The sequence below is a fragment of the Ovis aries genome, chromosome 2 (assembly GCF_016772045.2).
Source record: "Ovis aries strain OAR_USU_Benz2616 breed Rambouillet chromosome 2, ARS-UI_Ramb_v3.0, whole genome shotgun sequence".
Lineage (NCBI taxonomy): Eukaryota > Metazoa > Chordata > Mammalia > Artiodactyla > Bovidae > Ovis > Ovis aries.
Genome location: NC_056055.1, coordinates 76,966,327 through 76,993,130, shown reverse-complemented (window position 1 = coordinate 76,993,130; position 26,804 = coordinate 76,966,327). Strand labels below are relative to the sequence as shown.

The 26,804-nt window shown below is 35.8% G+C and overlaps 1 protein-coding gene across 24 annotated transcripts in view; it reads left to right on the top strand.

Annotated features, from left to right (window-relative positions):
• The window catches only part of PTPRD (protein tyrosine phosphatase receptor type D), a 2,474,579-nt gene that overhangs the window by 1,733,296 nt on the left and 714,479 nt on the right, over positions 1-26,804 (top strand). For all 24 annotated transcript variants that reach the window (XM_060410987.1, XM_060410960.1, XM_060410965.1 and 21 more), the window contains exon 10: positions 9,510-9,548. The gene's annotated coding sequence lies outside the window, so the exon portion shown is untranslated. The remainder of the gene's footprint in view (positions 1-9,509; positions 9,549-26,804) is intronic.

Sequence of the window (26,804 nt, the reverse complement as noted above, 5' to 3'; positions counted from 1 at the left end):
TTCTCATCCACTCTTCCCACATCAGGCTTTTCCTAGCTCACTATGCTGCAGCCACATTGGGTACATTTGTGTTCTTCAAACACTGAAGTTTGTTCCTGTGTCAGAGTCTGAACATATACACCCTTTCTAGAGATCTTCTCCCGTCTTCTTTACATGACTGCCCTTTCTGCTTTTCAAGTCTCAGCTCAGATTATTAGTTCTCAACAGATTTTCCTGACTATCCTATTCAGCATTACCCAATACATTCCAAACTGTCCTACTTGAAAGTAACCATTCTTCTACTTGTGTGTCTGTCCATCTAGCTACCTTTGTTGTTTAATACCTGTGTTACCTGTTAGCATATTATTTATACCATAGCAGAAACTTTTACTGTTTTACTAATTACAGAAACTGTAATTAGTACTATCTATAATTGTAGATGCTCAAAAATACATGTTGACTGAATGAATGAGCTGTTTTAAGTGCTAAAATCTACTGCATTTTTCAAAACTCATAACTCAGGTAGGTATCATTTTGTTTTTTAATCTAGTTTATTAAAAAGGCGATTGACTTTTTTGAAAGATTAGTTGACTTGACAAGATTCCAAGTTATTTAAAGAGTCGCGTGACATAGGAAACAGATTATAATACATGATAGTAAGGTAAGATATTTTATTTCAATTCTCATTATTGGTACAGCACACTTATTTGCTAACCACTAGTGAACATCAGCTAGTTTGCAACCTTTGAAGCTACCTAAGTTCTTAATTTTCTAGTTATCATCACTAATTAAGTATATCTAAGTTAATTCTAAAGGAGCATGCATAAGAATCACAGTTCCTTTGTGATTACATTTGTGTTTAGCTGCTGACCTCAAAGAAGTTACATTCTATGTAATGATGACAACACCAGACAGCGCATTAAGGTCCTGACTGAGCACAGAAAAGTCTTACACAAAGATAGTACACAGTTTCATTCTGCTCTTAACCTTAGCTATACCAGTAAGTCTTCCCTCTTAGGGTAATGCATTAAGAAATATTTAGTTAAACCAGTATATTCTTTTTGGGTAATCAAAAAAAAATGTTCATGCAGTTTCAAAAGATATTTTCAAAAGATAAAGTAAAATACAGACATAAGAATGAATAAAAATATGTTGATATAAAGAATCAAAAAAATTTTCAAGGCACTGTACAGAATAGACTAAACATTTAAGAAGATTCAAATTTGAATGAAAAATAGACCAATAAAAATATGAAGCATAAAACTGAAATTCCCTAAATTTATTCATCTAGTTATAATCACTTTTGCTTCTCAGTAAACTAGGAAAGCTGTTTCATTTTCTCTTGGGTTTTAGGACAAAACTTTGCATAAGTTAATCCTGAAAATGCTAAGGTTATCATCAGTCTTCTTAATCAAAATTTTATGTTTTATGAATAATAAGAATAATATTGTTAATATATAAGAAGTTATTACAAGTGATTATACCAAAGACATAGATAACTATGCAAATTATGTAATCATTTCAGAAACTAGCAAATACAGAAGAAAACATGCACAAAAAAACTTCTCAATACAAATAGTAACCAAAGAAACATGTAATAACATGATAAAAGATATAATTTGATCTATCAAATTGACAAAAATGTAAACATTTAAAAATGACAACATCTACCATTAGCTATAGTGTGAGGAAGGAGGCACTTTCATATCTTGCTGGTAGGAATGTTGAATATTATGAAGTTCAATTTGGCAGTATATATTAAAATTTTTGTAATTTGGCATGCAGGCTTGACTGGGTCTTGCAATTTATCCTAAGGGTACAATCATGATTCATGCAGATATATAGCCTTAAGATGTTTATCACAGGGCTGCTTATATAAGAAAAAAGAACTGACAGCAACTTTTCTAACAGGTCTAAAAAATTATAGTTCATCCATAAAATTAAAATTTAAAATAAATATGTATGCAATTCCTAAAAATGTGGTAGAAAAACCACTCATATCATTTAAAAATATTCATAGGATAGTAAGGAAAAGTGAAAGCCACATGATGCCATTATTGAGCAGAGAAGGCAATGGCACCCCACTCCAGGACTCTTGCCTGGAAAATCCCATGGATGGAGGAGCCTGGTAGGCTGTGGTTCATGGGGTTGCTAAGAGTCGGACATGACTGAGCAACTTCACTTTCACTTTTCACTTCCATGCATTGGAGAGGGAAATGGCAACCCACTCCAGTGTTCTTGCCTGGAGAATCCCAGGGACAGAGGAGCCTGGTAGGCTGCCATCTATGGGGTCACACAGGGTCAGACACGACTGCAGCGACTTAGCAGCAGCAGCAGCCATTACTGAGTTCATAAAATATGTATCAGTACATAGAAATGAGGCAATGTGGCCATATACCAAAAAATCAATAGCAGTTATCTCTTGGTAATATGATTATGAATGACTTTTTAAAAATTATTTTCTTCATTGTATTTATATAAATTTCAGGAATGCATATTTCATATAAAAATAAAATGAAAGCTACACATAAAATTAATGATTTAATCTCAATCAAAGATGAACTAGTATTTAAAAAAGAGCAATATCACAAGGAGTAAAGAAGAAAAATAAATTAGAAAATTATTAAAGCAAGCACCAAAGGAAGAGATTCAGAATACTGTTTCAGTCCAAGAAATGCACTGTGAACAGGTACTAGATGCATTATTTTTTTATTGTACATGCCAAAATTTTACAACAATTTATAAAAAATTTTAAAAATGTGTTTCTTCTGTGTATTTTTTTATACCAACATCTGAAAAGATGTTATCTCTTTCTAGGTAGGCTTCATTAATGACCTGGAAAATTGTAAATGAAATTGAATACATAACATAAAATTAAATTCACTGAATATTTCCTTTGAGCAAAATAGGTTGCCACCATTAGCTGTGATGTATCATTATTACTATTGTAGTGCAGTCGATGGTTCTTTGCATTGTAAAAATAACTTTTGTGCTCAATTCAGTTCAATAGCTCAGTTGCGTCCGACTCTTTGCAAATCCATAGATGGCAGCCCACCAGTCTTCCCCACCCATCACTAACTCTTGGAGCTTACTCAAACTCATGCCCATCAAGTCAGTGATGCCATCCAACCATCTCATCCTCTGTCGTCCCCTTCTCCTCCTGCCTTCAATCTTTCCAGGCATCATGGTCTTTCCCAATGAGTCAATTATTCCCATCAGGTGGCCAAAGTATTGGAGCTTCAGCATCAGTCCTTCCAAAGTATATTCAGGACTGATTTCCTTTAGGATTGACTGGTTTGATCTCCTTGCTCTCCAAGGGACTCTCAAGAATCTTCTCCAACACCACAGTTCAAAAGCATCAGTTCTTCAGCATTCAAAATTCTTTATAGTCCAACTCTCACATCAATACGTGATTACTGGAAAAACCAAAGCTTTGACTAGACAGACCTTTGTCGGTAAAGTAATGTGTCTGCTTTTTAATAGGCTGTCAAGGTTTGTCATAGTTTTTCTTCCTAGGAGCAAGCATCTTTTAATTTCATAGCAGCAGTCACCATCTGCAGTGATTTTGAAGCCAAAGAAAATAAAGTCTCCCACTGTTTCCATTCTATTACCCATGAAGTGATGGGATCAGAGGCCATGATCTTTGTTTTTTTGAATGTTGAGTTTTAAAGCAGATTTTTCACTCTCCTCTTTCACTTTCATCAAGAGGCTCTTTAGTTCTTCTTCACTTTCTGCCATAAGGGCAGTGTCATCTGAATATCTGAGGTTATTGGTATTTCTTCCAGAAATCTTGGTTCCAGTTTGTGTTTCATCCACTCTGGCATTTAGCATGATATACTCTGCATATAAGTTAAATAAGCAGGGTGACGATATACAGCCTTGACATACTCCTTTCCCAGTTTGGAACCAGTCTGCTGTTCCTCTCTTGTTCTAACTGTTGCTTCTTGACCTGCATACAGAGTTCCCAGGAGGCAGGTCAGGTGGTCTGGTATTTCCATCTCTTTCAGAATTTTCCACAGTTTGTTGTAATCCACACAGTCAAAGGCTTTAGCATAGTCAATGAAGCAGAAGTAGATGTTTTCCTAGAATTCTCTTGCTTTTGCTGTGATCCAACAGATGTTGGCAATTTGATCTCTGGTTCCTCTGCCTTTTGTAAATCCAGCTTGGACATCTGGAAATTCTTGGTTCATGTACTGTTGAAGCCTGGCTTGGAGAATTTTGAACATTACTTTACTCGCATGTGAGATGTGTGCAATTGTGTGATAGTTTGAACATTCTTTGGCATTGCCCTTCTTTGGGATTGGAATGAAAACTGACCTTTTCCAGTTCTGTGGCCACTGCTGAGTTTTTCAAATTTGTTGGTATACTGAGGGCAGCACTCTTACAGCATCATCTTTTAGGATTTAAAGTAGCTCAACTGGAATTCCCTCACCTCCACTAGCTTTGTTCATAGTGATGTTGCCTAAAGCTCACTTGACTTCGGACTCCAGGATGTCTGGCTCTAGATGAGTGATCACACCATTGTGGTTACTGGGGTTGTTAAAATCTCTTTTGTATAGTTCTTTTGTGTATCCTTGCCACCTCTTCTTAATATCTTCTGTTTCTGTTATATCCATACCATTTCTGTCCTTTATTAAGCCCATATTTGCATGGAATGTTTCCTTGGCATCTCTGATTTTCTTGAAGATATCCCTAGTCTTTCCAATTATATCTTTTTCCTCTATTTCTTTGCATTGATCACAGAGAAAGGCTTTCTTATCTCCCCTTGTTATTCTTTGGAACTCTTCATTCAGATGGATATATTTCCTTTCTCCTTTGCCTTTCACGTCTCTTCATTTTTCAGCTATTTGTAGGGTCTCCTCAGACAATCATTTTGCCTTTTTGCATTTCTTCTTCTTGGGGTTCTGAGCACCTCCTCCTGTACAATGATACAAAACTCCATCCATATTTCTTCAAGCACTCTATCTATCAGATCTAATCCCTTGAATCTATTTGTCACTTTCACTGTATAATCATAAGGAACTTGATTTAGGTCATACCTGAATGGTCTAGTGGTTTTCCTTGCTTTCTTCAATTTAAGTTTGAATTTGGCAATAAGGAGTTCATGATTTGAGCCACAGTCAGCTCCTGGTCTTGTTTTTGCTGGTTGTCTCCATCTTTTTGTGTCCTTTTCCCATTTATCCTCATCAAAATACTTGAAAGTTGTTTGTGTCATTTCTACTTTACACATGAAGAAACAAAAATCTAGCAAGGTTACAGGCCTTCCCAACAACCCATGAAATGCTCAAAGCTTCTAAAAACAAAACCAAGCCTACCATAGACCATGATTCTCATACTGAGCAATACTTTGGAGAACATTCATACTGGACATGAAATTCTTGTATTTTTTTTCCCTGTGCTAATGAACTTAATTTCAAAATTTTTTGCATTTTTTTCTATGAGCAATCTCTGTGAGTTTGTAAGAGCTGCTGACACAGTACAGTAAAGAATTTCTAACTACTTTACCAAATCATATCTTCAGTTTTTTCCACATTTCCTATACATTTTGCATAAAGAATGTTCTCCAAAAATTTTGACTTCCTGTTGAGAATTTTGGCAGAGTTTTATTCTTCACCTCTAATTTGACTTTAAAAATTTGTATGTAGTAAAAGACATATCAAGATCATTTAACAGATGAACTTTAGGTAATTATAAACACCTATTAATTAATTAGATATCTAAAAATCTTTAAGGATAATTTTGAGATTGAACTGGAGATAAATTTGGTTAATTTACTAAAAATACTATATTTTTTTCCCTATCTATGAGTGAAAGTGTGTGAAATCGCTCAGTTGTGTCTGACACTTTATGACCCTATGGACTGAGTCCACCAGGCTCTTCTTGTCCATGGAATTCTCCAGGCAAGAATAATGGAGTAGTTTACCATGCCCTTCTCCAAGGGATCTTCCCAATCCAGGGGTTGAACCCAGTCCTCCCACATTGAAAGAAGATTCTTCACCATTTAAGTTACCCAGGAAACCCTATCTATAGTGTGGTCTTTTCTACCCATGAATTAGAAAATAGCCTCTAAGAAACATAAAAAATAATTAAAACAGCCTCAAGCTCCTTTTCACCTTCACTGTAATTATTTAGAGAAAGGAAGAGAGAGAGAGATATAACTATCCCAGTGGATAAGCCATGCACCATGCTGACCCTAGTTTTCCTTCTGTATCCCCATTCAGTGATATTGCCTCCATTTCATAGCATTTATCTACATTTATATATATATGTGCATATATATATATATATATATATACACACACACATATATATTCTGGGAATTCTCAAAGTTACTTATGTAGCTCAAACTTTCCTCAGAGTTCTAGAAACCTTTCTCCAACTTAACATTTCTGTTTGGTTGACTCGTGGAATTTCACAAATAATATGGCCGAAATAGAACTCTTCTGTTCTCCTTCAGTATTAATATTTTTTCATTTTTCAATCTCTCAAGAAATGACAGCACCATGCATCCAGTTGTTTGAGCCCATCATTCTTGCCCATCATCCTTGGTTCCTTACTTTGCTCCTACCTTCACATCCAGGGGCTCAGGAAGCCTTTTCTTTGTACTTGCTAATGAATCAGTCCAGTATCCATTAGCTCCACTGCCAATATATCCAAACCTCCTTACAGAATTCTATCTCCCCTTCCAATAACCATCTCCCCAAATTGGTAATCACACCACAGCCAGACAATCTTTTAAACAAAAATTGAAATAACAGCAACCTCTATTAATCTTTCAGTGGGCTAACCATGCAGTTCCTACCCTAGATAAAATACCTATTTCGCATGATTCTAGTTGTTTTCTAAGAGCTTTGTGAAGTTATACTTGTCATAAAATATACTGGACATGTTAAAGCACACACTTTGATGTGTTTTGACATAGGTATATATCTGTGAAAGTGCTGCACTCAATATGCCAGCAAATTTGGAAAACTCAGCAGTGGCCACAGGACTGGAAAAGGTCAGTTTTCATTCCAATCCCAAAGAAAGGCAATGCCAAAGAATGCTCAAGCTACCACACAATTGCACTCAGCTCACACACTAGTAAAGTAATGCTCAAAATTCTCCAAGCAAGGCTTCAGGAATACATGAACCGTGAACTTCCACATGTTCAGCTGGTTTTAGAAAAGGCAGAGGAACCAGAGATCAAATTGCCAACATCTGCTGGATAATTTAAAAAGCAAGAGAGTTCTAGAAAATCATCTACTTCTGCTTTATTGACTATGCCAAAGCCTTTGACTGTGTGGATCACAATAAACTGTGGAAAATTCTGAAAGAGATGGGAATACCAGACCACCTGACCTGCCTCTTGAGAAACCTGTATTCAGGTCAGCAAGCAACAATTAGAACTGGACATGGAACAACAGACTGGATCCACACAGGAAAAGGAGTACGTCAAGGCTGTATATTGTCACCCTGCTTATTTAACTTATATGCAGATTACATCATGAGAAACGCTGGGCTGGAAGAAGCACAGGCTGGAATCAAGATTGCCAGGAGAAATATCAATAACCTCAGATAGGCAGATGACACCACCCTTATGACAGAAAGTGAAGAGGAGCTAAAAAGCCTCTTGATGAAAGAGGAGAGTGAAAAAGTTGGCTTAAAGCTCAACATTCAGAAAACGAAGATCATGGCAATTGGTCCCATCACTTCGTGGGGAATAGATGGGGAAACAGTAGAAACAGTGGCTGACTTTATTTTGAGGGGATTCTAAAAATCACTGCAGATGGTGATTGCAGCCATGAAATTAAAAGACGCTTACTCCTTGGAAGGAAAGTTATGGCCAACCTAGATAGCATATTCAAGAGCAGAGATTACTTTGCTAACAAAGGTCCGTCTAGTCAAGACTATGGTTTTTCCAGTGGTCACATATGGATGGGAGAGTTGGACTGTGAAGAAAGCTGAGCACCACCGAATTGATGCTTTTGAACTGTGGTGTTGGAGAAGACTCTTGAGAGTCCCTTGGACTGCAAGGAGATCTAACCAGTCCATCCTAAAGAAGATCAGTCCTGGGTGTTCATTGGAAGGATTGATGCTGAAGCTGAAACTCCAGTACTTTGGCCACCTCATGCGAAGAGTTGACTCATTGGAAAAATCTCTGATGCTGGGAAGGATTGGGGGCAGGTGGAAAATGGGACGACAGAGGATGAGATGGCTCAATGGCATCACCGACTCAATGGACATGAGTTTGAGTGAACTCTGGGAGTTGGTGATGGACAGGGAGGCTGGCTTGCTGCCATTTGTGGGGTCGCAAAGAGTCGGACACGATTGAGCGTCTGAACTGAACTAAACTGAACTGATATTTCTATAAAGCTGTCATCACACAATAGCAAGATGTCTGTTAACTTCTAAAGTGTATAACCTGTTTAATACCTCCCTCCTCTTTACCCATCCATGATAACTGAAAGTGAAAGTTGCTCAGTTGTGTCCAACTCTTTGAGACCCCATGGGCTATTCAGTCCATGGAATTATCCAGGGCAGAATCCTGGAGTGGGTAGCCGTTCCCTTCTCTGGGGGATCTTCCCGACCCAGGGAACTTGCAATCACCCGCATTGTGGGTAGATTCTTTACCAACTGAGCTATCAGGGAAACCCTTTACCCACCCATATCTACAGATAATCACCGATCAGCTTTCCTTTCTAGAAATTTATAGGAATTGATTAATACTTTTCTTTTACCTAAGCCACTCACTGAGTCCAGGTTGATTTCTCTGGTTCCATTCTTACCAAAGGCTGGGGGTGGGGTGGATGGGGGAGCAATTTTAACAAAAATCATCGGGAAAATACCAACATGGTTGTCTAGTTTTCAAAATGACTTATGAAACTTCTGAAACACCTCAACTCTTTTATGTACTTGAATCTTTATCCATCCTAATAAAAATTTTATTGATAATAAACCCTCATTTCTATTTAGAAATTTAATATGTTTCTTGGCCCAATTTTAAAATCTAGATTTGTCTCTCTCTTTTAACATTATCATCATGGTTTGGTAAATTCTGTCTAGAGACCCTGTGATATTAGTGAAAGCAATTGAGTGTGCTTTGTGTGTGTTTACCAAAGAACTAAATCTTAACAATGCAAGGAATTCCACATAATGCAAATAATATTCCATTTATGAGAATTATTCATGGACTTTTCAATAGCATTTTTATTTAATAATATATGATGATTATATGTGTCATTTATTTCAGATTATATATAGTTTTGATTATATAGCATGTTCAATTAATATTCTAAAACTATAATTTCTCTTCCTAAAGTAATCACAGCATGTTTTACTTCTTGTTGCTTTAAAAGGTGGCTTTTAAATTGTTCTTTACAGAAATGAAAATGAAAGAAAATGCGAAAAAAACAACTAATTTCACTTCTTTTTGAAATTTGACATTTTCCAGTAGCTAAGTAATATAAAAACACATCACCTAAATGAGCAGTATTTTAATAGCATCAATTTCACAACATTTTAATTGTCACATTTCTTCATTCTTTTAGGGAGACTTCTGGTTAACAGCCGTGGGATCTAAAGAACACGTAAGATTTAAAGCATACTAGTTTTTGTTTTTTTTTCTGGTCTAGTTTTCACATTTTGTTTGTTTATTACTTAACAGTATTTCTTTACTACTATAAGTTGTAACTTCTTAGAAAATTGTTAGCCATTTTATTCTGGAGCATGAGGAATAAAGTGAACTTTCAACAGGTTCAGATTATTTGGAGGGTTTAAAAACCTACATGAATTTTCTGTGTATAGTAGGCAGATAGAAAAATATTACAGATGAAGTGAAAGTCCGTGTCCAAAGTAATGGGCATGCTTTTATGCTGCGTGAATAGAAACCCTTCAAGTGAAGTTTTGTAAGACATTTGTTTTTGTAAAATGTCTACTGCTGCAGTTGTCTTCTTACTTGCCTGCCAGTAGAATAGGTCACAGAATGATTCATTTGCTTCCCCAAACCTACCTCATGGAGAATCATGACTCAGAATCAGAGTTAGGGCAATGTGAGGTGCATCCTCCAAACCGGAATGAGATGTGTTGGGATGATGACGGAAGGACCTTCAGTTAATGGAGTAGAAAAGAGAACAGGTGAAATAAGAGATGAAAGGAAAGCAAATGAGGAAGGGGAAAATTGAAAACAATAATAGGGAAGAAAGCAGGTCACTGTACAAATAGAGAAAGTGAACAGCTAGATTACATATACTTCCTTGTCAATATTTAGAAGAAAGGAAATAGAACAAACTTAGTAGATTGACAACTGAAGAGAGGTAGAGACAGGGTATAAATAGGTTGTAGCTGAGAAAAGGGGAGAGATAAAGTAGTTAGTGACCAAAGAGGCAGAAAGTTCCTCTCTTAATTTTTGCTACTTCTTTGACAATTTAGTCAGTTGAAACTAGAACTTGAGTGGTTTAAAAAATGGAAACATCGCATTCAATGAAGAAGAAAAAATTCTGGTCGTTATTTGCTGTCTCTGAGCATCTTGTTTCATGCTCAATTTAAGCCATGCTGAAATGAAGAAAATGTTTCTTGATTTGTTTCAAGTTTATTATGAGTGTTCTAAACCTGATCTACTCTTGAAATCACTTGACTTCTAAAATGGGGAATCTCATGCATTTAGGCAGGTGAAATAAGTCATTAAAATGTATTTCTAATCTACAGAAAGCATATGCTAAACAATTCAAATTTATAGTCAGAAGAGTTCAAATTATGCCTGCATTCATGGACACAAAGCTCTAGATTCACCCTGTAGTTATCCTGTAAGTGCTATTTGCAGGCAAAGGGAAAGTGAACACAGTGCTGATCTCAACTGTAATGTACAGATTTACCAAGGAACCTTGTAGAATTGATACACTTTCTATCCCAAAGTGTAAATCATAAAGATTCGATAACCTTCCCTTTTATTGCCATAAAGACATAAGTAAGTAAAAGTTAATTTTTAGCAGCATTTTCACAGTACTTTAATTGGGAAGTATAACCTTGAGATTATGGTTGTTGCTTGAGGTTCATTGTTGTTGTTGTTGTTTTTTGGTGGCTATTATGTGATAATCATTTATCATCATAAGAGGTCTCTTAATTTGAAGTATCTTGGGGAAAATAATTTGTTTAATTATGGTATATATATAAAGTTATAATTAATAGTCCATCATTCATTATTTTCCTAATTATAACATAGACTTTGATGTTGGTAGCGTAGAAAGTGCCTGTTGATTCCAACTCCAAAATACTGAGTAAAATCCCAACACCATCATTACGATCCACTTAGTCTCCTGAGGCCTTAATGTTTTAACATTTAAAAACAAGGACAGTACTGCCTACACACGGGTGTGGTGGCATGTGAGCAACTTATCAACCTGAAATTACTTGGGACTTGTCCCACATCAGTAGATGACATGCCTGATGACACTTGGGTTCTAACTTCCTAAAGGTTCCCATCCAAAATCCCATGAGCCATACAAATGATTTTGCAAGGATTGTTGCATGTGTTTGTACTTGTGATTTGACTGTATCATCAAAAAAGTTGTTCTGGGGATAAATCAGCCTACCATTTAAAAAGCTTTAGTCATCCTCATGTCTCTATATCTGGAGTGCAGGCAAAGTCCTTTAGCATCATCAAAATTTCCACCTACTTTCTGCTACTTTATGCTTCTCAATGGAAAAAAAAATCTAGAACTCTCTCTCTCTTATTTTAATAGTGCTCGGCTAGGTGGTTTTACAAACATCTTCTCAGATAATCTTCACATCTGTCATGTAAAGAATATCTGGTTGTCCCTTTTCCAGATGATTCTCAAAACAGCTGAATAACATGACTGAGGTCACCTAGATAGAAAAGAGAAGCAACTGGAATTGGGACTAAGAACTCTGCCCACAGTTTGTGTACATTGCAAAACACTCTGGTACCTTCCTTAGTGAAATATAATAAATTTAATATGAATATTCATAGAAGTACTATCACAGTGATTTTATCCATATTTGTGTAAAGAAAGCATTTAATGAAAAAGAAGAGGGGAAGCAAAAATGATTGCTAGTTCCAAAAGAGGATGAGGACTGCTGGAAGATAAATAGAAAGACAGTCTCACTAACTCAGTATTGTGCCATGAACAAGCTCTATGAGGAGGCATCAGTCAGCATTTTGAAAAAGTGCTTCCTACTTAGTTGACAGCAGAGTGAACCTGAAGTCCTCCCACATGTACCTTAAAGAGCCAGTTCATCTGCATTCCTCTGAAAGTTTAGCAGAGAGAAATTTATTTTCTAATTGTTGGCATTCTTCTTCTTAACAAAACCCCAAAGATTCTCTTTTCTAACTCTGCTTTTGGCAGATGGTGTGAAGTGTGTGGTTTTTCCGAGTTGATCTAGGTATACTTGTTGAAGTCAGGAAAGAAAATAATTATTACATAAATGCACATTGAACAATCCCTTTGAGAGACTAGCCTCTTGAACATCATTAAGAAAGAAAAAAGAAGCTGTTAGAAAAAAATAAAACTGAAGTTCCTGAATGATTAGTCAATTCATTTTTAAAATAATTGCTTCTAATTAACTTCATTAAAATAAACCTGTTTTATTCTTTTGTTAGAAAAATTCTCCTAGACTATAAAATAAAGTCAACAAACACGTCTCTTTCTGGTCCTTCACACACATACATTCACAAGCACAGAAATACATACAAACACACACAACTGCATTCATACTATGACAAAAATTTTCCACTTTCCAATGAAATATTCTATATTATCTGTTTTGTAGAATGTATAATGTTGAAAAAGTGATTTTTGGAGAAGAGTTGAAATGATTGAGCCTTAAATGTGTTTTGACATTTTGAAACTTTAATCTACGCCTATCTAAACACTGTGTTTTAAGTAGTCATCATCTTGTTTCATAAATGAGGGCTGCCTGTGTTTAGAAATACGCTTTCATTGTGCTGATATCAAAGCTCAGATTTCTCCTTCCTCAGATTGTCTCCAGTGTAAACATGCTGCTTGATAAAGATGACAGGGAGCTTAACTTGATTGCTAGGCAACTGTGTTCTTATTACCATAGATAAACACACTTACTTCCTCTTTGGTGTTTTCCTGGTAAGGAATTTCTGGAGGAGCCTAATGCTTTCTTTTGGATAGATTATTATCTCATCCTTTCTAAGTAATCACATAGGTATCCTTTATTCTTTTGGATTTAATGCAAGGAAAAGTTCAGAGGCAAATGGTGAGGTATTAGATGGTATGTATCAAGGCATGATGAGAAACAGGGATGTTGTTATTAGGAAACATTTTGAGTACATGAGAAAGAATATAAATTATTCCACAGAAGCATGTTTCCATCTAGATTCTGAAAACTAAGTGTTATCTTGTGATCATGGAGGAGTTTTCTTCACATTATCAACTTTGTTCATGAAATTCAAATAAATGCTTCTAGAATGAAATGAGGTAATAGCAATGGACCAAACAGTTGTTTATTTTACATGACAGTTGCTTACTTACATTTTGCATAATAATCTACCCAAGTAATCTACCTCTTTATTTCCAAGGAGAGATATTGTTCCTCTGTGAGTCTTACATAGAGCTTACAGTTTACTTGCTGTAGAAAAATGTTCATTATCCACAGCAACTACTGATTATGAGGATCTGAAGGCATCGAGAGGGCAAAAGTGCAGCAGCCAAGAGGAATTCAAGTCAAAGGGAACTCTCAGAGTGCAGTCTCATAGTCAGGCTGGTTAAACGATAAGGTGCAAAAGGATTCATGTGACCCAGGAACCCCAGCTGCTGTACTCACCCCCCAGAGTGACTGAATGTCCTTTTGTGAAGGAAGAGTTGAATTACTGGGACAGAGTAGCGGAACTAATGCTGACAGTGGCATTTTCACCACCACTATGAAAAAGCAAAGTATGCAGCCCCCAGTGCCTGTGACACCCAGGAATTCCCTGAATTTTGATGTCAGTTTGACTATCTGGCTCAGAGCAAAGTTGTCCTGTCTGCAGTGCCCATATATTTGTAACCGTGCCAGTGCTAATACTCGAATGTTCCATATTCTCTTAGAGCCACATATTTTTATCTGGAAAAAAATCAGTATCCAAAAAGGCTATTTCAGAATAGGGAATGAAGTGGCCTCCAGTGCCACTAACAATGCACTAGGGAAAGGAAGAGGGAAGGAAATACAAATAAATAAAAACACCATTATTGATTAAACATGGATTGTTTCCAAACATAGACATGAGTGAGGATCCTTTCATATCTGAAGACTGCTATTAGTTCTGTTTTGTGAGTGATTGCCTTTTTGCTATCATCAGTGATCAATGATAGAACACGACAATGATGGTGTAGCACTAAGGGGTACTCCTGTGGCACATTTATTTTCCCCATCACCTTGAGAGTGGTTTCTAAGATTAATTCTAGTGTCAGTGGCCCTATATATTAATTGTTACTGCAGAAGCTCTTTATAATATGTCAGAGTTTAGCCACTCCTGTGTTACCTTGATGTAAAGTCCCTAAAGCCTCAGAAATCAAAAGCAAACAAGCATAAGACCTGGCAAAAGTTTTCAAACATCATTGCATAATTTTTTAAAAAATTAACGTCTGTACTATCTGCATCCTTATCTTTAACTCTTTTTCTTTCTGCCATTGTTAGTGTGGCTAGTTGCATTTATCTATTCTGTTCAAGACATTCATATACTCAGAAATCTTTGTTGAAAAACTTAATCAAGTGGACAACTTTCTGATATAGACTTGATATAGATATTTGACAGTATAGGCTAGTGGATTGTGAGTGCAAAGGCAAATGACAGTAATCCATTCAACAACACATAACCTAAAAATGGAACCATATAGATAATGTTCGCATGGACCCTGAGCAATGACAAATCATGGGGTTTCTTTAAGCACCGCTGAGTTTTGTGCAATTTTGTGAAGTTTTGCTCTTCTACCTGATGTTATAGGATGCAAGGGCAAGGATATATACCATCACAGATAATGGTGATCCTTTCTCCTGGATTGCAGAATGGCTAAAATATGTGCATATGGCATTAGATTTTAACTGATAGAGCTTGATAAAAATTTCAGTATTATTTCATAAATCTACTTTGTTCTCATATCCACTTAAAGCAAAACAGTCACTTGACATTGTAAATAGTTTCCCTGTATCTGTGTGTAAAAGTGAAGCATCTACCTAACATAACTTCCTGGAATGCATGAATGTATCATTTTTGTAATCTTCTCAAGTACTGTGAATAATGCTTGGCTCATGGTCCTTACTCAGTATGTTCTGGACAGATGTTTTAGTTTTCTATGCTGTATAACAAATTACCACACATTCACTGGCTTTAAAATAACATTTATTATCTCACAGTCTCTGTGGGTAGGTACAGGCATGGCTTAGCTGGCTCCTCTGCAAGGATGCAATCAATATGTCAGCAAGGGCTTAGTTCTCACCTGGAGGCTAAACCGGTGACGCATCCATTTCCAAGTTCACTCAGGTTGTTGGCAGAATGCACCTCCTTGTTACTGTTAAAATGAGCACTCTAGCTTCTTGATGCTTGTTGTCTGGAGGTTTTGCTCAACTCCAAGAGGCTACCTGAAGTTCACTGCCTAAAGGCCCTGTCCAGAGCCTTCTTACAGCATGACACTTTGCTTCCTTAAAGCCGGCAAGGGAGAAGGAGAGCCCCTATGACCAGAGCAGGATGAAGTTTTATATAATATAGCATAATCAAGGTGGTGAAATCCTATCTCCTTTGCTAAGCTCTATTGGTTAGAAGGAAGTCACAGGTCCTATCCACATGCAAGTGGACAGGATTATACAAGAGCATAGACACCAGGTGGAAGAGGCCCTGGGGACCACTTTAAAGCCTGTTTGCCAAGTAGGTATCATCATTAAAACTAGTATCAGAGCAACCTTGATTCTCGACTTTGAACAAGAATTTAAAATCACATTAGGGAAAAAAACATATTTGGTTACTGAAGAAAATGTAAAATAGCTGTTAAAATAGCTGTAGAGTTGTCACTACACTTGATTTACAAAGGCAGCATATCCACAGCATTCCCAGTTGCAAGAGGCTAAATCTTCAGGGAATAAAAACATATTCTTTGCTTACTTTGACAATAAGTAGTGTGTGAGCCTCTTTCCTTTCTGAGTATGTTCTGAGTTTCAGGGCTTTGAATAACACAGCTTGTTCTTAATGTACACCTCACTGTCTACTATTGTTTGGCTTATAATAACCACAGAGATTATTATATACTATGTAATTACAGACTGCAGTTACTAAGCATTTTACCATCTATTTATCCATAGGTCTGTTTTCTCACATAAGCACTTAATTCTATAATATTAAAATCAAAAGCTCCAAGCTTACTGGTCTTCCAGAATATGAGAATAATAGTTGAATAGTAAGTCATTCCCCCAGGGAACAATGTACTGGGACATGTGGGACCATGTAACCTTGGAGCATATACATTTGGTGATCTCTATAAAGCTCCCCAAATTTATATCTTCCCAGAATTCAAAAACATACACTTTCTGAGGGCCCCCGCAGACCATAATTGCCACTTTCTACTTAAGAAAAGCAGTCTCTAAGGTAACCAAGATACACATTCCATACCAATGTACATCTCAGGCAATCTAACTTAAAAACGTGCTACATATGAACCCTAATGCAAAAGGGAAGTTTTCCATGCTAAAATAATCAACATAGACCATTGAAATTTAAAAATAATTGTCTTATCCATATTAAGTCTTGGGGATACGCTTTGCGCTTGTTGCATAGTACACACATGACATTTTCAGTCCACCTCTAATCCTTGTCACATATAACAGTGATCATGCGACAGACAGTCCAGGGTGTATGTATCAGTCAGGATCCTTTCAGAAAACTGATGGCACACTTTAAAAAGGTTGAAGAGCCTTTAGTAAAGTGACTTATATGGAGGGATAATTAGGGTTAAAGGGCAGTGAAGTAACCCAGGTTATATAACTAGCTAGTTATAGTTGTATTAAGCCACACATAATCTTAATAGAACATAAGCTTATAAAAGCCAGAGAGACCTGTATTATTAAAGACAGTCAACCAACAAGACCAACTAAGTTAAGAAACAAACAAACAAAAAAAAAAATATGACAATACGTGTCCTGGCAGGTAGAGAACAAGGAAAATAAACACCATGACTCCTCATTTCTTTTACCTTCTAATATTCTACTGATGCCTCACATTGAACCAATAAGAGACTGAAAGGCAGGAGGGCCAGGTTGATGCCATCCTTAAATGTTAACCTCATGAAGCAGGGGTAAAAGGTTGAATGGATCAGGAGGGATGAACAGGGATTATCCTACAGCATGGCAATGTGCATCAGAACACAAAGAGAGCTGTAGATAATTTTGTCTCCTCCCCCCCCCCACCTTTTTTTTTTAATTCTAGCTTTTGTTCATCATCTGATTTCTAACAGTCTCTTCCTTTTATGCCTGGGAATATTGATCAAAGATATATTGAATCCATTGCTTATTTCTTAGGAACTACAGCAATGATATATTTCATTTATTACTCATATTCTGACCTCTTTTCAGAAGTCATAGAGCTTTTAGAAAGGATTGTTGAACTATTGAATGTTCTTCTAACCATTCATAACTGGAGTTTCTCCTGAGGCAGTTCCTAGTAATTTCCATTTTTGTATAAGCTGGCCAACTTTAAAACAACTCATTACCACCACACACTTTTGAAGTCTGCCCTGGCTACTCTTCATGCAGAGGAAAAAAATAAATAAAAAATAATAAAAAACAGAAAAATAAAAAGTTCAGTTTAGATGTGAGATAGAATTAAAAATGGCGCATATAGTTCATAATGAAATCTTCTAGTTTTACCAGTGAAGAGGCAACTATCTACTGTATCTATTGACAAATTGTATTAACTCTAATCCTAATATTTATTTGACTTGTTTTTTACTTCTAAGCACTCATACCAATTTTTACGTCATGTTTTTCTCCATGCCAACTGACTTAGCCTTCATAAAATCTTTTGCCCTTCCAGTTTTAAATTAAAAGTTACCCTAGAAATGTATAGATCGTTTAGACATTAATGTCTGGACTGTAACAACTATGCAACCCAAAATTTTGATACTGTTAGGTTTAAATTTAGCCGTTCTATGTCTTAGCACAAGTCAAGTTTTATTAATTCTCAATTTCCTCATTTATTAAATAGATATTTCTGGTATTCCTTTATTGTTAGTTTTGATAATGTGCGTTTAAATAGTGTTTTATAGATATCAAGCAAACTATTGAGGATAATGGGAAAAAATTACAAAATTGCTATTAGGTGAATGGGAGAATTGTTTGTACTTCTATAGAGAGGTCTACTAGACATATGTACATGAGCTTGATTTCATGTGTTTTGTTTTTGTTTTGAATTTTGAATACATGGATTTCTTCCAATGCAATATGCCAGAACCTACTTTGGTTCCTCCTTTAACTATGAGTATGTAATTAAAGATTTTTCTCTTTCAGCACAATGTCATAAAATTTATCTTAAGCAAAATTGTTCTTATACTTTATCTGACATGATACATACTCCATTATTATTATAGTAAAAGAAAGGAGAAAAAATAAGACTGTATGTAATTCTTCAGAACATAGATGTATTAATACAGTGTTTTTTTTTAATTCTATAACTACCCATTCCCAGTATATGATTAATGAGGCTAGTTAATAATCTTGGCAAAATTTCAAAAATCATGTTAAACAGTGGTTGAAGTATTTTAACCCAGAATTTCATCATTCAATTTCTTTATGCTTCCTTTTCCTCATCAACACCAAAGACCAGTGATATAAAAGATCTGTACCTTCCCTTTTTCCTTAGAACTGCCAGGTCAGAGACTCTGGAAAGTGCTCCTACTAATAGAATGGAAAAGGTATGGGTCATTTGACAGATTACTGTGAACTGTGGTTTTCTGAGCTAGCACACAGGATAAGTAGAAACCCAAAATGTTTAAAACTATTAAAGATTCCTTCTTGTGCTGCTGCTGCTGCTAAGTCACTTCAGTTGTGTCTGACTCTGTGCGACCCCCATAGACAGCAGCCCACCAAGCTCCCCCATCCCTGGAATTCTCCAGGCAAGAACACTGGAGTGGGTTTCCATTTCCTTCTCCAATGCGTGAAAGTGAAAAGTGAAAGTGAAGTCACTTAGTCGTGTCCGACTCTTAACGACCCCATGAACTTCAGCCTACCAGGCTCCTCCGTCCATGGGATTTTCCAGGCAAGAGTACTACCTTGTCTTATTATCAGTTTTTTCATACATTTTTCCTCAAGATTTTTAAAAATCCCAATTTTTAACTGATGCTTGTTTTCCATTTTTAAATGATTTTAATTAGCCTCATCTTCCATGACTTTGGTTAAGAAATTTTATCTGGAGGGCAATAAGAATGTAATGACTTTCCCAGGAAAGATAGTCTCTACTCTTCTATAAAAAGGATCATCCATACTTATACAATTGGTTACCATTGCTTGAATAGATTTGTCTCTGTGGAACAAAGACTTGATTTCTCTCTATAATTATTTTTATTCTGCTAAAATTATGGTTATAAATTATATATTATTGTATATCTCATTCCTGCTTAGACACACACTTTCTACAAAGAATACAAGGCTTTTCATGAACTGATTCCTTTCTCTTTGTCTAGCTTTATCTTTCTACCTTACTTTCACTTCCAGGTGTCCTATGCTTTAGCGCTACTAAACTTATCATATTGCTGCCAGAAAAACTGGCTTCTTCTATGGTACACTGACTTACATATGTATCACCTTCAGCTAATCCCATGGCATTCTAACTTCTAATAGCCCTACTCTACTCTATATTAATGATATGTTTAAATGCCTGTACTTCCCAAATGTTGAAGAACAATTTGAAAGTAAAGATATCATTTCATTCTTCTTTGTTTCGCCATTAGGGTATCTAGTATACAGTAGGGTTCAAAAATTGTTTATAAATAAGTAAATTGTATCACAGACAATCAGAAGAATGCTTCTGAATGAGCTGCAATAATGTACTGACATTTTAACCAGCAAACAGAATCAACCTAAAAATTTTTATCATAGTCACAATTGTTTATGTAGAAAAGTGAGTGAATATTTGGTTAACTGATAGGAATTGTAATTTTTTGTTTCTGGTTTGAAGTCAGATAGGTTTCTGGTCTGATCTCTAACTTTGAATAGTTTTCTAGGACAGCTGCTGTCTTTTCTAGTGACAAGAAGGAAAGAGCCTCAGAATGCAACATTAGGCTTCACTGTTGTAACAGAGACAAAAATTACTCTTTGTCAATTTAATCAACTTGTATTTTGAACTTTTGGAAATATAATTAATAAATATAAAACAATATAAATGCCATATTGGTTTAATGTCACTATTATAGCCAGTACCAGTCAAAAGGAATCCATAAGGATCCTTAGGCATACCACATACTCATTGTACTTATTTTTAAGTTCGTTTCCAATTTAAAACTTGGAATTAGTTTCCCTACTTAAATCGTAGTTATAAACTCACTATTCAGGTCCAAGCTGAGGCCTTATAAGTCTAGTTGATCCTATTTTTTTTCTAATTTTTATTGGAGTATATCTGCCTTACAATGTAGTGTCAGTTTCTATTACTGCAAAGTAAATTAGCTATATGGATACCCAACAGCTGTGAGTTGTGGGCGGTGAGGGGATGCTGTGCTAGCAGATTTGGACCACATTGTGTATTTGCTCTATTTTCTACTTCTAAATGATAAGGTTGTGTTCTTCAAGTAACATTCTTATAAATATGATCTTAAACTAAATTTGGTATATTATTAATTCAGTAAAATACTAAATGAGGACAGAAAAAAAAATATGTATATGCCATACACTCAGTATACACACCTGTACACATATAAACCTAGTATATTTATAGCATCTTTTCATCCAGTCAAGAAAATATAGAGTTTAATATGTGAAAAATAGTTTTTAAAAATTCAAGAAAATGAAAATTTTAAAAATAAAATAATAAAACTGGTAATTGTAGGAAAAAAGGAAAGTTTAAGTAGAAGAGTTCATTTTTGTATTTGTGCCCTGTAAATTCTTTGGGCATTCATATATTAGAAGAATTATTATTTAAGTACTTTTTGCAAAGAGGAACGATTAAATTACATGAATTGGTAAAGAAATTTATCTCACTGGGTAGAAATGAAGTCATCATTTCCTAAAAAAACTCAGCTTTCATGTTAAGTAATTCCCAGTCCAAATCTTAATATCATATAGCTAATAAAACTATCCCATCTCTTATTCCTTTGTTTCTCATTTGAATTTATTCTTATATTCCATTATATAACATATCAAGAAACATTTCTGTCTGGGTGGTATTATGGTATAAGGAATTAATTAGGATGCTAAATCTCAAAATAATACACATCATATGATCAACATGTGTTTAAATATAGTCTACAGTCTTCAGGTAAAACAAGGCAAATGGAATTCAAAGTCTATCTCTGCTGCCTTAAAAAACACCTCTAAGATAAGAGTTTAAAATTTTAAAAACGCAGTAATACAAACAAAGTTAATAGTAGAGGGATACAAATTATCAGAGATGTCAAAGAGTTCTGGAAGATGCAAAGTAGAGATTTAGCAAAGTAGGTAAATCTGAAACCTAGTGCCAGTAGCTTAGATAACTGTGATATGTGTCAACTCAACCACCACTCTCAAAACCTGGAAAGCCATAGGCGGGACTTGGAGTTATCAAGTATGTAAGAGTAACAGAAGGTGCTTGACACTAAAATAAGAGGATTGTTTCAAAACAATAAGATTGTTTCTAGGATATGCTCAGTTCAGTTCAGTTCAGTCGCTCAGTCATGTCCGACTCTTTGTGACCCCATGAATCGCAGCACGCCAGGCCTCCCTGTCCATCACCATCTCCCGGAGTTCACTCAGACTCACGTCCATCAAGTCAGTGATGCCATCCAGCCATCTCATCCTCTGTCGTCCCCTTCTCCTCCTGCCCCTAATCCCTCCCAGCATCAGATTTTTTTCCACTGAGTCAACTCTTTGCATGAGGTGGCCAAAGTACTGGAGTTTCAGCTTCAGCATCATTCCCTCCAAAGGAATCCCAGGGCTGATCTCCTTTAGAATGGACTGGTTGGATCTTGCAGTCCAAGGGACTCTCAAAAGTCCAACACCACAGTTCAAAAGCATCAGTTCTTCGGTGCTCAGCTTTCTTCACAGTCCAATTCTCATATCCATACATGACCACTGGAAAAACCATAGCCTTGACTACACGGACCTTTGTTGGCAAAGTAATGTCTCTGCTTTTCAATATGCTATCTAGGATTCTCATAGGGGACTGGAATGCCAAAGTAGGAAGTCAAGAAACACCTGGAGTAACAGGCAAATTTGGCCTTCGAATATGGAATGAAGCAGGGCAAAGACTAATAGAGTTTTGCCAAGAAAATGCACTGGTCATAGGATATGCTAGATCACAAAATTCTTTCCTGTCTTTGTATATAGCTAGGAGAGTAGGAGACCAGAGGTATAAAACATTAGAGAAATTGGATTAAAGATTAAGGCTATCAAAACAAAGAAGGCTAGAGATGAAGCACTGTTCAGAAATCATTTAAAAAAACTCAAATATCCTCCCTGGACACCAACTCCCTACTCCCAAGATATCAGAACAATGAATAAATTGGAATGTTCTTTTGATAAACTTAATTGTCCTTGAGAAAATAACAACATATAATATGCAGGAATTCTTATCCCAGAGTCAAGCCATCTCATTCAGCATTAACCTTTTGTCAAACCTTGACCCCACACACACTAACACAGAATTTCCATAAAACCTTCTTAAGGCACCACTCAGATAGTCAAAGATGACCAATATGTAAGGAACAGTTTCAGTGTAAAAGAGAACAAAACAAGTAAAGGTGCAAATCATAAAAAGAACAGAGAAAAACTTTTAATCCCAGATATTTAAAATTTTATAGTAGATATACAAAAATACAAATAGAGAGATGGATGATGAAATTGAGAAAACAGGAGCAAAAAGGACTAGTAACGATCAAAAGTATTTTAATGACAAAATTAATTGAAGATATTCAACGTCTGTCTAATATCACTTTTAGAAAGTGAGACCATAACTAAGGAATGAAAATAGCAAAGCTATAACCAAAAAATTGCTGAATAATGAAAGAACTTGATCCTCAGATTGAAAAAAGTTCAATTACTTCTTAACATATTGTGTTTTCAAAAAAGGCTTTCTATGAGGCATGTTGGGGAAATTATGGAGTAACCAAGTTAAAGATGTGAAACCCACAGAATGTAGACAGCAGAAAGGGTGGAGGTGATCACAGCTCACATACCGAGAAAGGGAATAAAAATGGCATTTCAGTTTTTGAAACAATATTGAATAGTTGGATGCTAAATGACAGGAAACCTTCAAACTTCTAGGGTATAAAAGTTTCCCAATTTACAGTTTTATATCCATCCAAACTATCAATAAAATGTGAAGCTATAATAAAGCCAATTTCAGATAGGCAAAATAGTTTAAGAATTATGTTCCATCTACTTGTTCAGAAGATACAACTGGAGAGTATACCTAAGCAACACATGAGAGTAAATCACATAAAAAAAAAAAAATGTTCCAAGAAACAAGAAACCAGACACAGAGGTGAAGAAAAAAGAGGTGAAAGGAAGCGCCAAGAAAATAGCATATAAAGAAACAGACTTATATTGGAGTAGGAAGGTAAAAGCATGAAGACATCCAAGAAGGGAATGGAATTGATGGAAAGTTTCCAGTCATTTCTGAATTTTTAGAAAGAAATATTAACAGGCTTGAGTTAGATCTATTAAACCACGTAAGAAAGACAAAAGTAGGGTGAAGCACACAAAAAAATTTAAAGCAGTCAGGGATGTACCGAAGGAATATACATTTGTACAATACTATAAAGATAAATACTGTATTATATCATTTGTATGTGGAATCTAAAAAGTAGGACAGACTAGTAAAAGTAACAAAAAGGAGATAGACTCCCATATAGAGAGAACAGTCTAGTGGTTCCCATTGAGGAGAGCCAAGAGGGAGGGACAAAACAGGGGTAAAAGATCGAGAGGTACAAACTATTTTGTGTAAAATAAGTTTCAAGGATACATTGCATTACACAGGACATAGAGTCAATATTTTATAATTATAAATTGGAGTATAACCTTTAAAAATTGTGAGTCACTATATTGTACACCTGTGCTGCTGCTGCTGCTAAGTCGCTTCAGTCGTGTCCGACTCTGTGCGACCCCATAGACAGCAGCCCACCAGGCTCCCCTATCCCTGGGATTCTCCAGGCAAGAACACTGGAGTGGGTTGCCATTTCCTTCTCCAATGCATGAAAGTGAAAAGTGAAAGGGAAGTCGCTCAGTCGTGTCTGACTCTTCACAACCCCATGGACTGCAGCCCACCAGGCTCCTCCATCCATGGGATTTTCTAGGCGAGAGTACTGGAGTGGGGTGCCATTGCCTTCTCCAATTGTACACCTGTAACTTATGTAATATTGGACATCAACTATGTCTCCATAACAAAATTATTCAGGGATTTTTTTTACTGAAAGAATATGCATTTGTATAATACACACATTATTTTCCCTTAGAATTTATTATTTGCAGAGTCTTCAGGGATGATGAGATTATACTCTCACTGTTCTTCCTTCACTCTGAGCTTTCTTTGGAACTGCCAGAAAACAAAATAATTTGGCATGGAAAACAAAAACAAGTGGTTGAGGGTGGAAGTGAAAGTCACTCAGTTGTGTACAACTCTTTGTGACCCCATGGACTATACAGTCCATGGAATTCTCCAGGCCAGCGTACTAGAGTGGGTAGATTTTCCTTTCTCCAAAGGATCTTCCCAACCCAGGAATTGAACCCAGGGATCCCACGGATGGAGGAACCTGGTTAGGCTACTGTCCATGGGGTCGCAAAGAGTCAGACACGACTGAGTGACTTCACTCACTCCTGCATTGCAGGCAGATTCTTTATCAACTGACTATCATGGAAGCCCTGAGGGTGGAAGGGTAGAGCTGAAAAGACCTATTAGAACTAAATTTTTATATTTTCCTAAGACCCTACACCATAAATCTCTGTGTATACCTCTACTCACAATTTTATCCATGGTTTGAAATGAAAATTAATTTATCTTTCCATTTCTCTTTTTCTTAATGTATGTAAACACAGTTTCTTAATTTTATGCTTTAAAACAACCTTGAAATCAGAAGAGTTAATATAAGATGAACTTACTTTTTTTCTATAAATACATATAATTAAATGTTACAAGCAGTCAGCTTCTTCTACCTCAACTTACCACAGGCTGCAGAAGAGGAAATGGAAGCTACTAAGTTTACATGTTGTGTCTACTTTTACTTCAGTGTAGTAAATGTAAATATATCCCAGCAATCTTTCAAACAATCATTTCTCTTTTTTTCTCATAGACACACACTGCCACATTAAATTAGATTTTTCTACTATTGAAAAGAATAGGAAAAAATCTATCAGATCCTTTAAATGCCAATTAATTGTACCATTGATTCCTTAAAATAAAATGTGACTTTTTTCCTTAAATATCAGGGATATGAATTTACAATATGATTAATGCTTCTTAAAATTAATGATTAGACCAGCAGGTAGATACTTCCTTAATATCTTTTCCCAAATTCAGAGTGAAAATAACAGGTAGATTATGTGAATAAATATGGTAATTGAAGCCCAATGGGAATTGCAAATTTAGAGTTCAATTTCCATTTTAACAAGAAAAAACACTTACAGATAGAACTCTGGGGATCAGTGCTTCTTCAGAATAACGTTAGCCTTTCCAAATTTAAGTCATAAAAGCAAGGGAATTAACTCTTGCTGTGTCTATTCCCCAACACAGAGTTCCCTTTTTAAAGGATATGTTTTGTTCATTCTTGAGAATAAGAATGACAAGAAAAATAAGAACAAGAAGAGAAGAGGAAGAAGAAAAGTCAAATTTATAAATTATTCATCATTATATTTGCTCTCATAGAATTACTATTTTAGGAGGACCTGGAATGATAGATTCAGACTTTAATGTTAAAAATCATAGTATAGCACCAATTGGATACACCTCCAATCTTTTTTTGACAGCTAAATTCATGTGCTTCAGACAGGAAAGTGAAAGAAGTCTTCATTGAATCAATTGCACTATGCTTCATTCTAAACCAGACAGCAGACAGCTTATGGTTCACTGATGCGTTTTGCTCTATGAAGATTAAAAGTCATTTAATTTACAGAGAAGAAAAAAAAACCTAGGTTATTCAGAGAAAAGCACCCAAAATTCTCTAATAAAGGAAATTCCAGAGCCCTATATTTTCCAGAGAATCATTAAATGTCTTTATTTTTCTACAGCAAGGACTATAGCTTAGTGAAGCTAGTTAACTCTTCTAGAATAGTAGCCCAGCCACTGAACAATGAGAGGTATGAATTTGTCTTCCAGACATACCCAATTATGCTAAGAAATCTTGATTCGCTCCTCTGAGAAGAAAAGGTATCTCTCATTTAAGAAAGTCGCGGTTATAGCTAGTGAAGCTTACTAAAATGTATTAGAGAATAATGAAGTGAACTTTATTGAAAGGTACCCTTGGGAGCAATCCCATCATCCTACAGCTGAGAACAGCAAAATTGTCTACTAGCCTTTCTTAGCTTCGTACAGAATGACTTTTCATGAAAAGGATTGGCAGAGTGTAATTGCAGTCACCTTTTTAACTCATCTATTAATGTTGGGTGGTTCACTTAGGAAACAAATTAATTTCGTACATACTTATTTTGCTAATCAA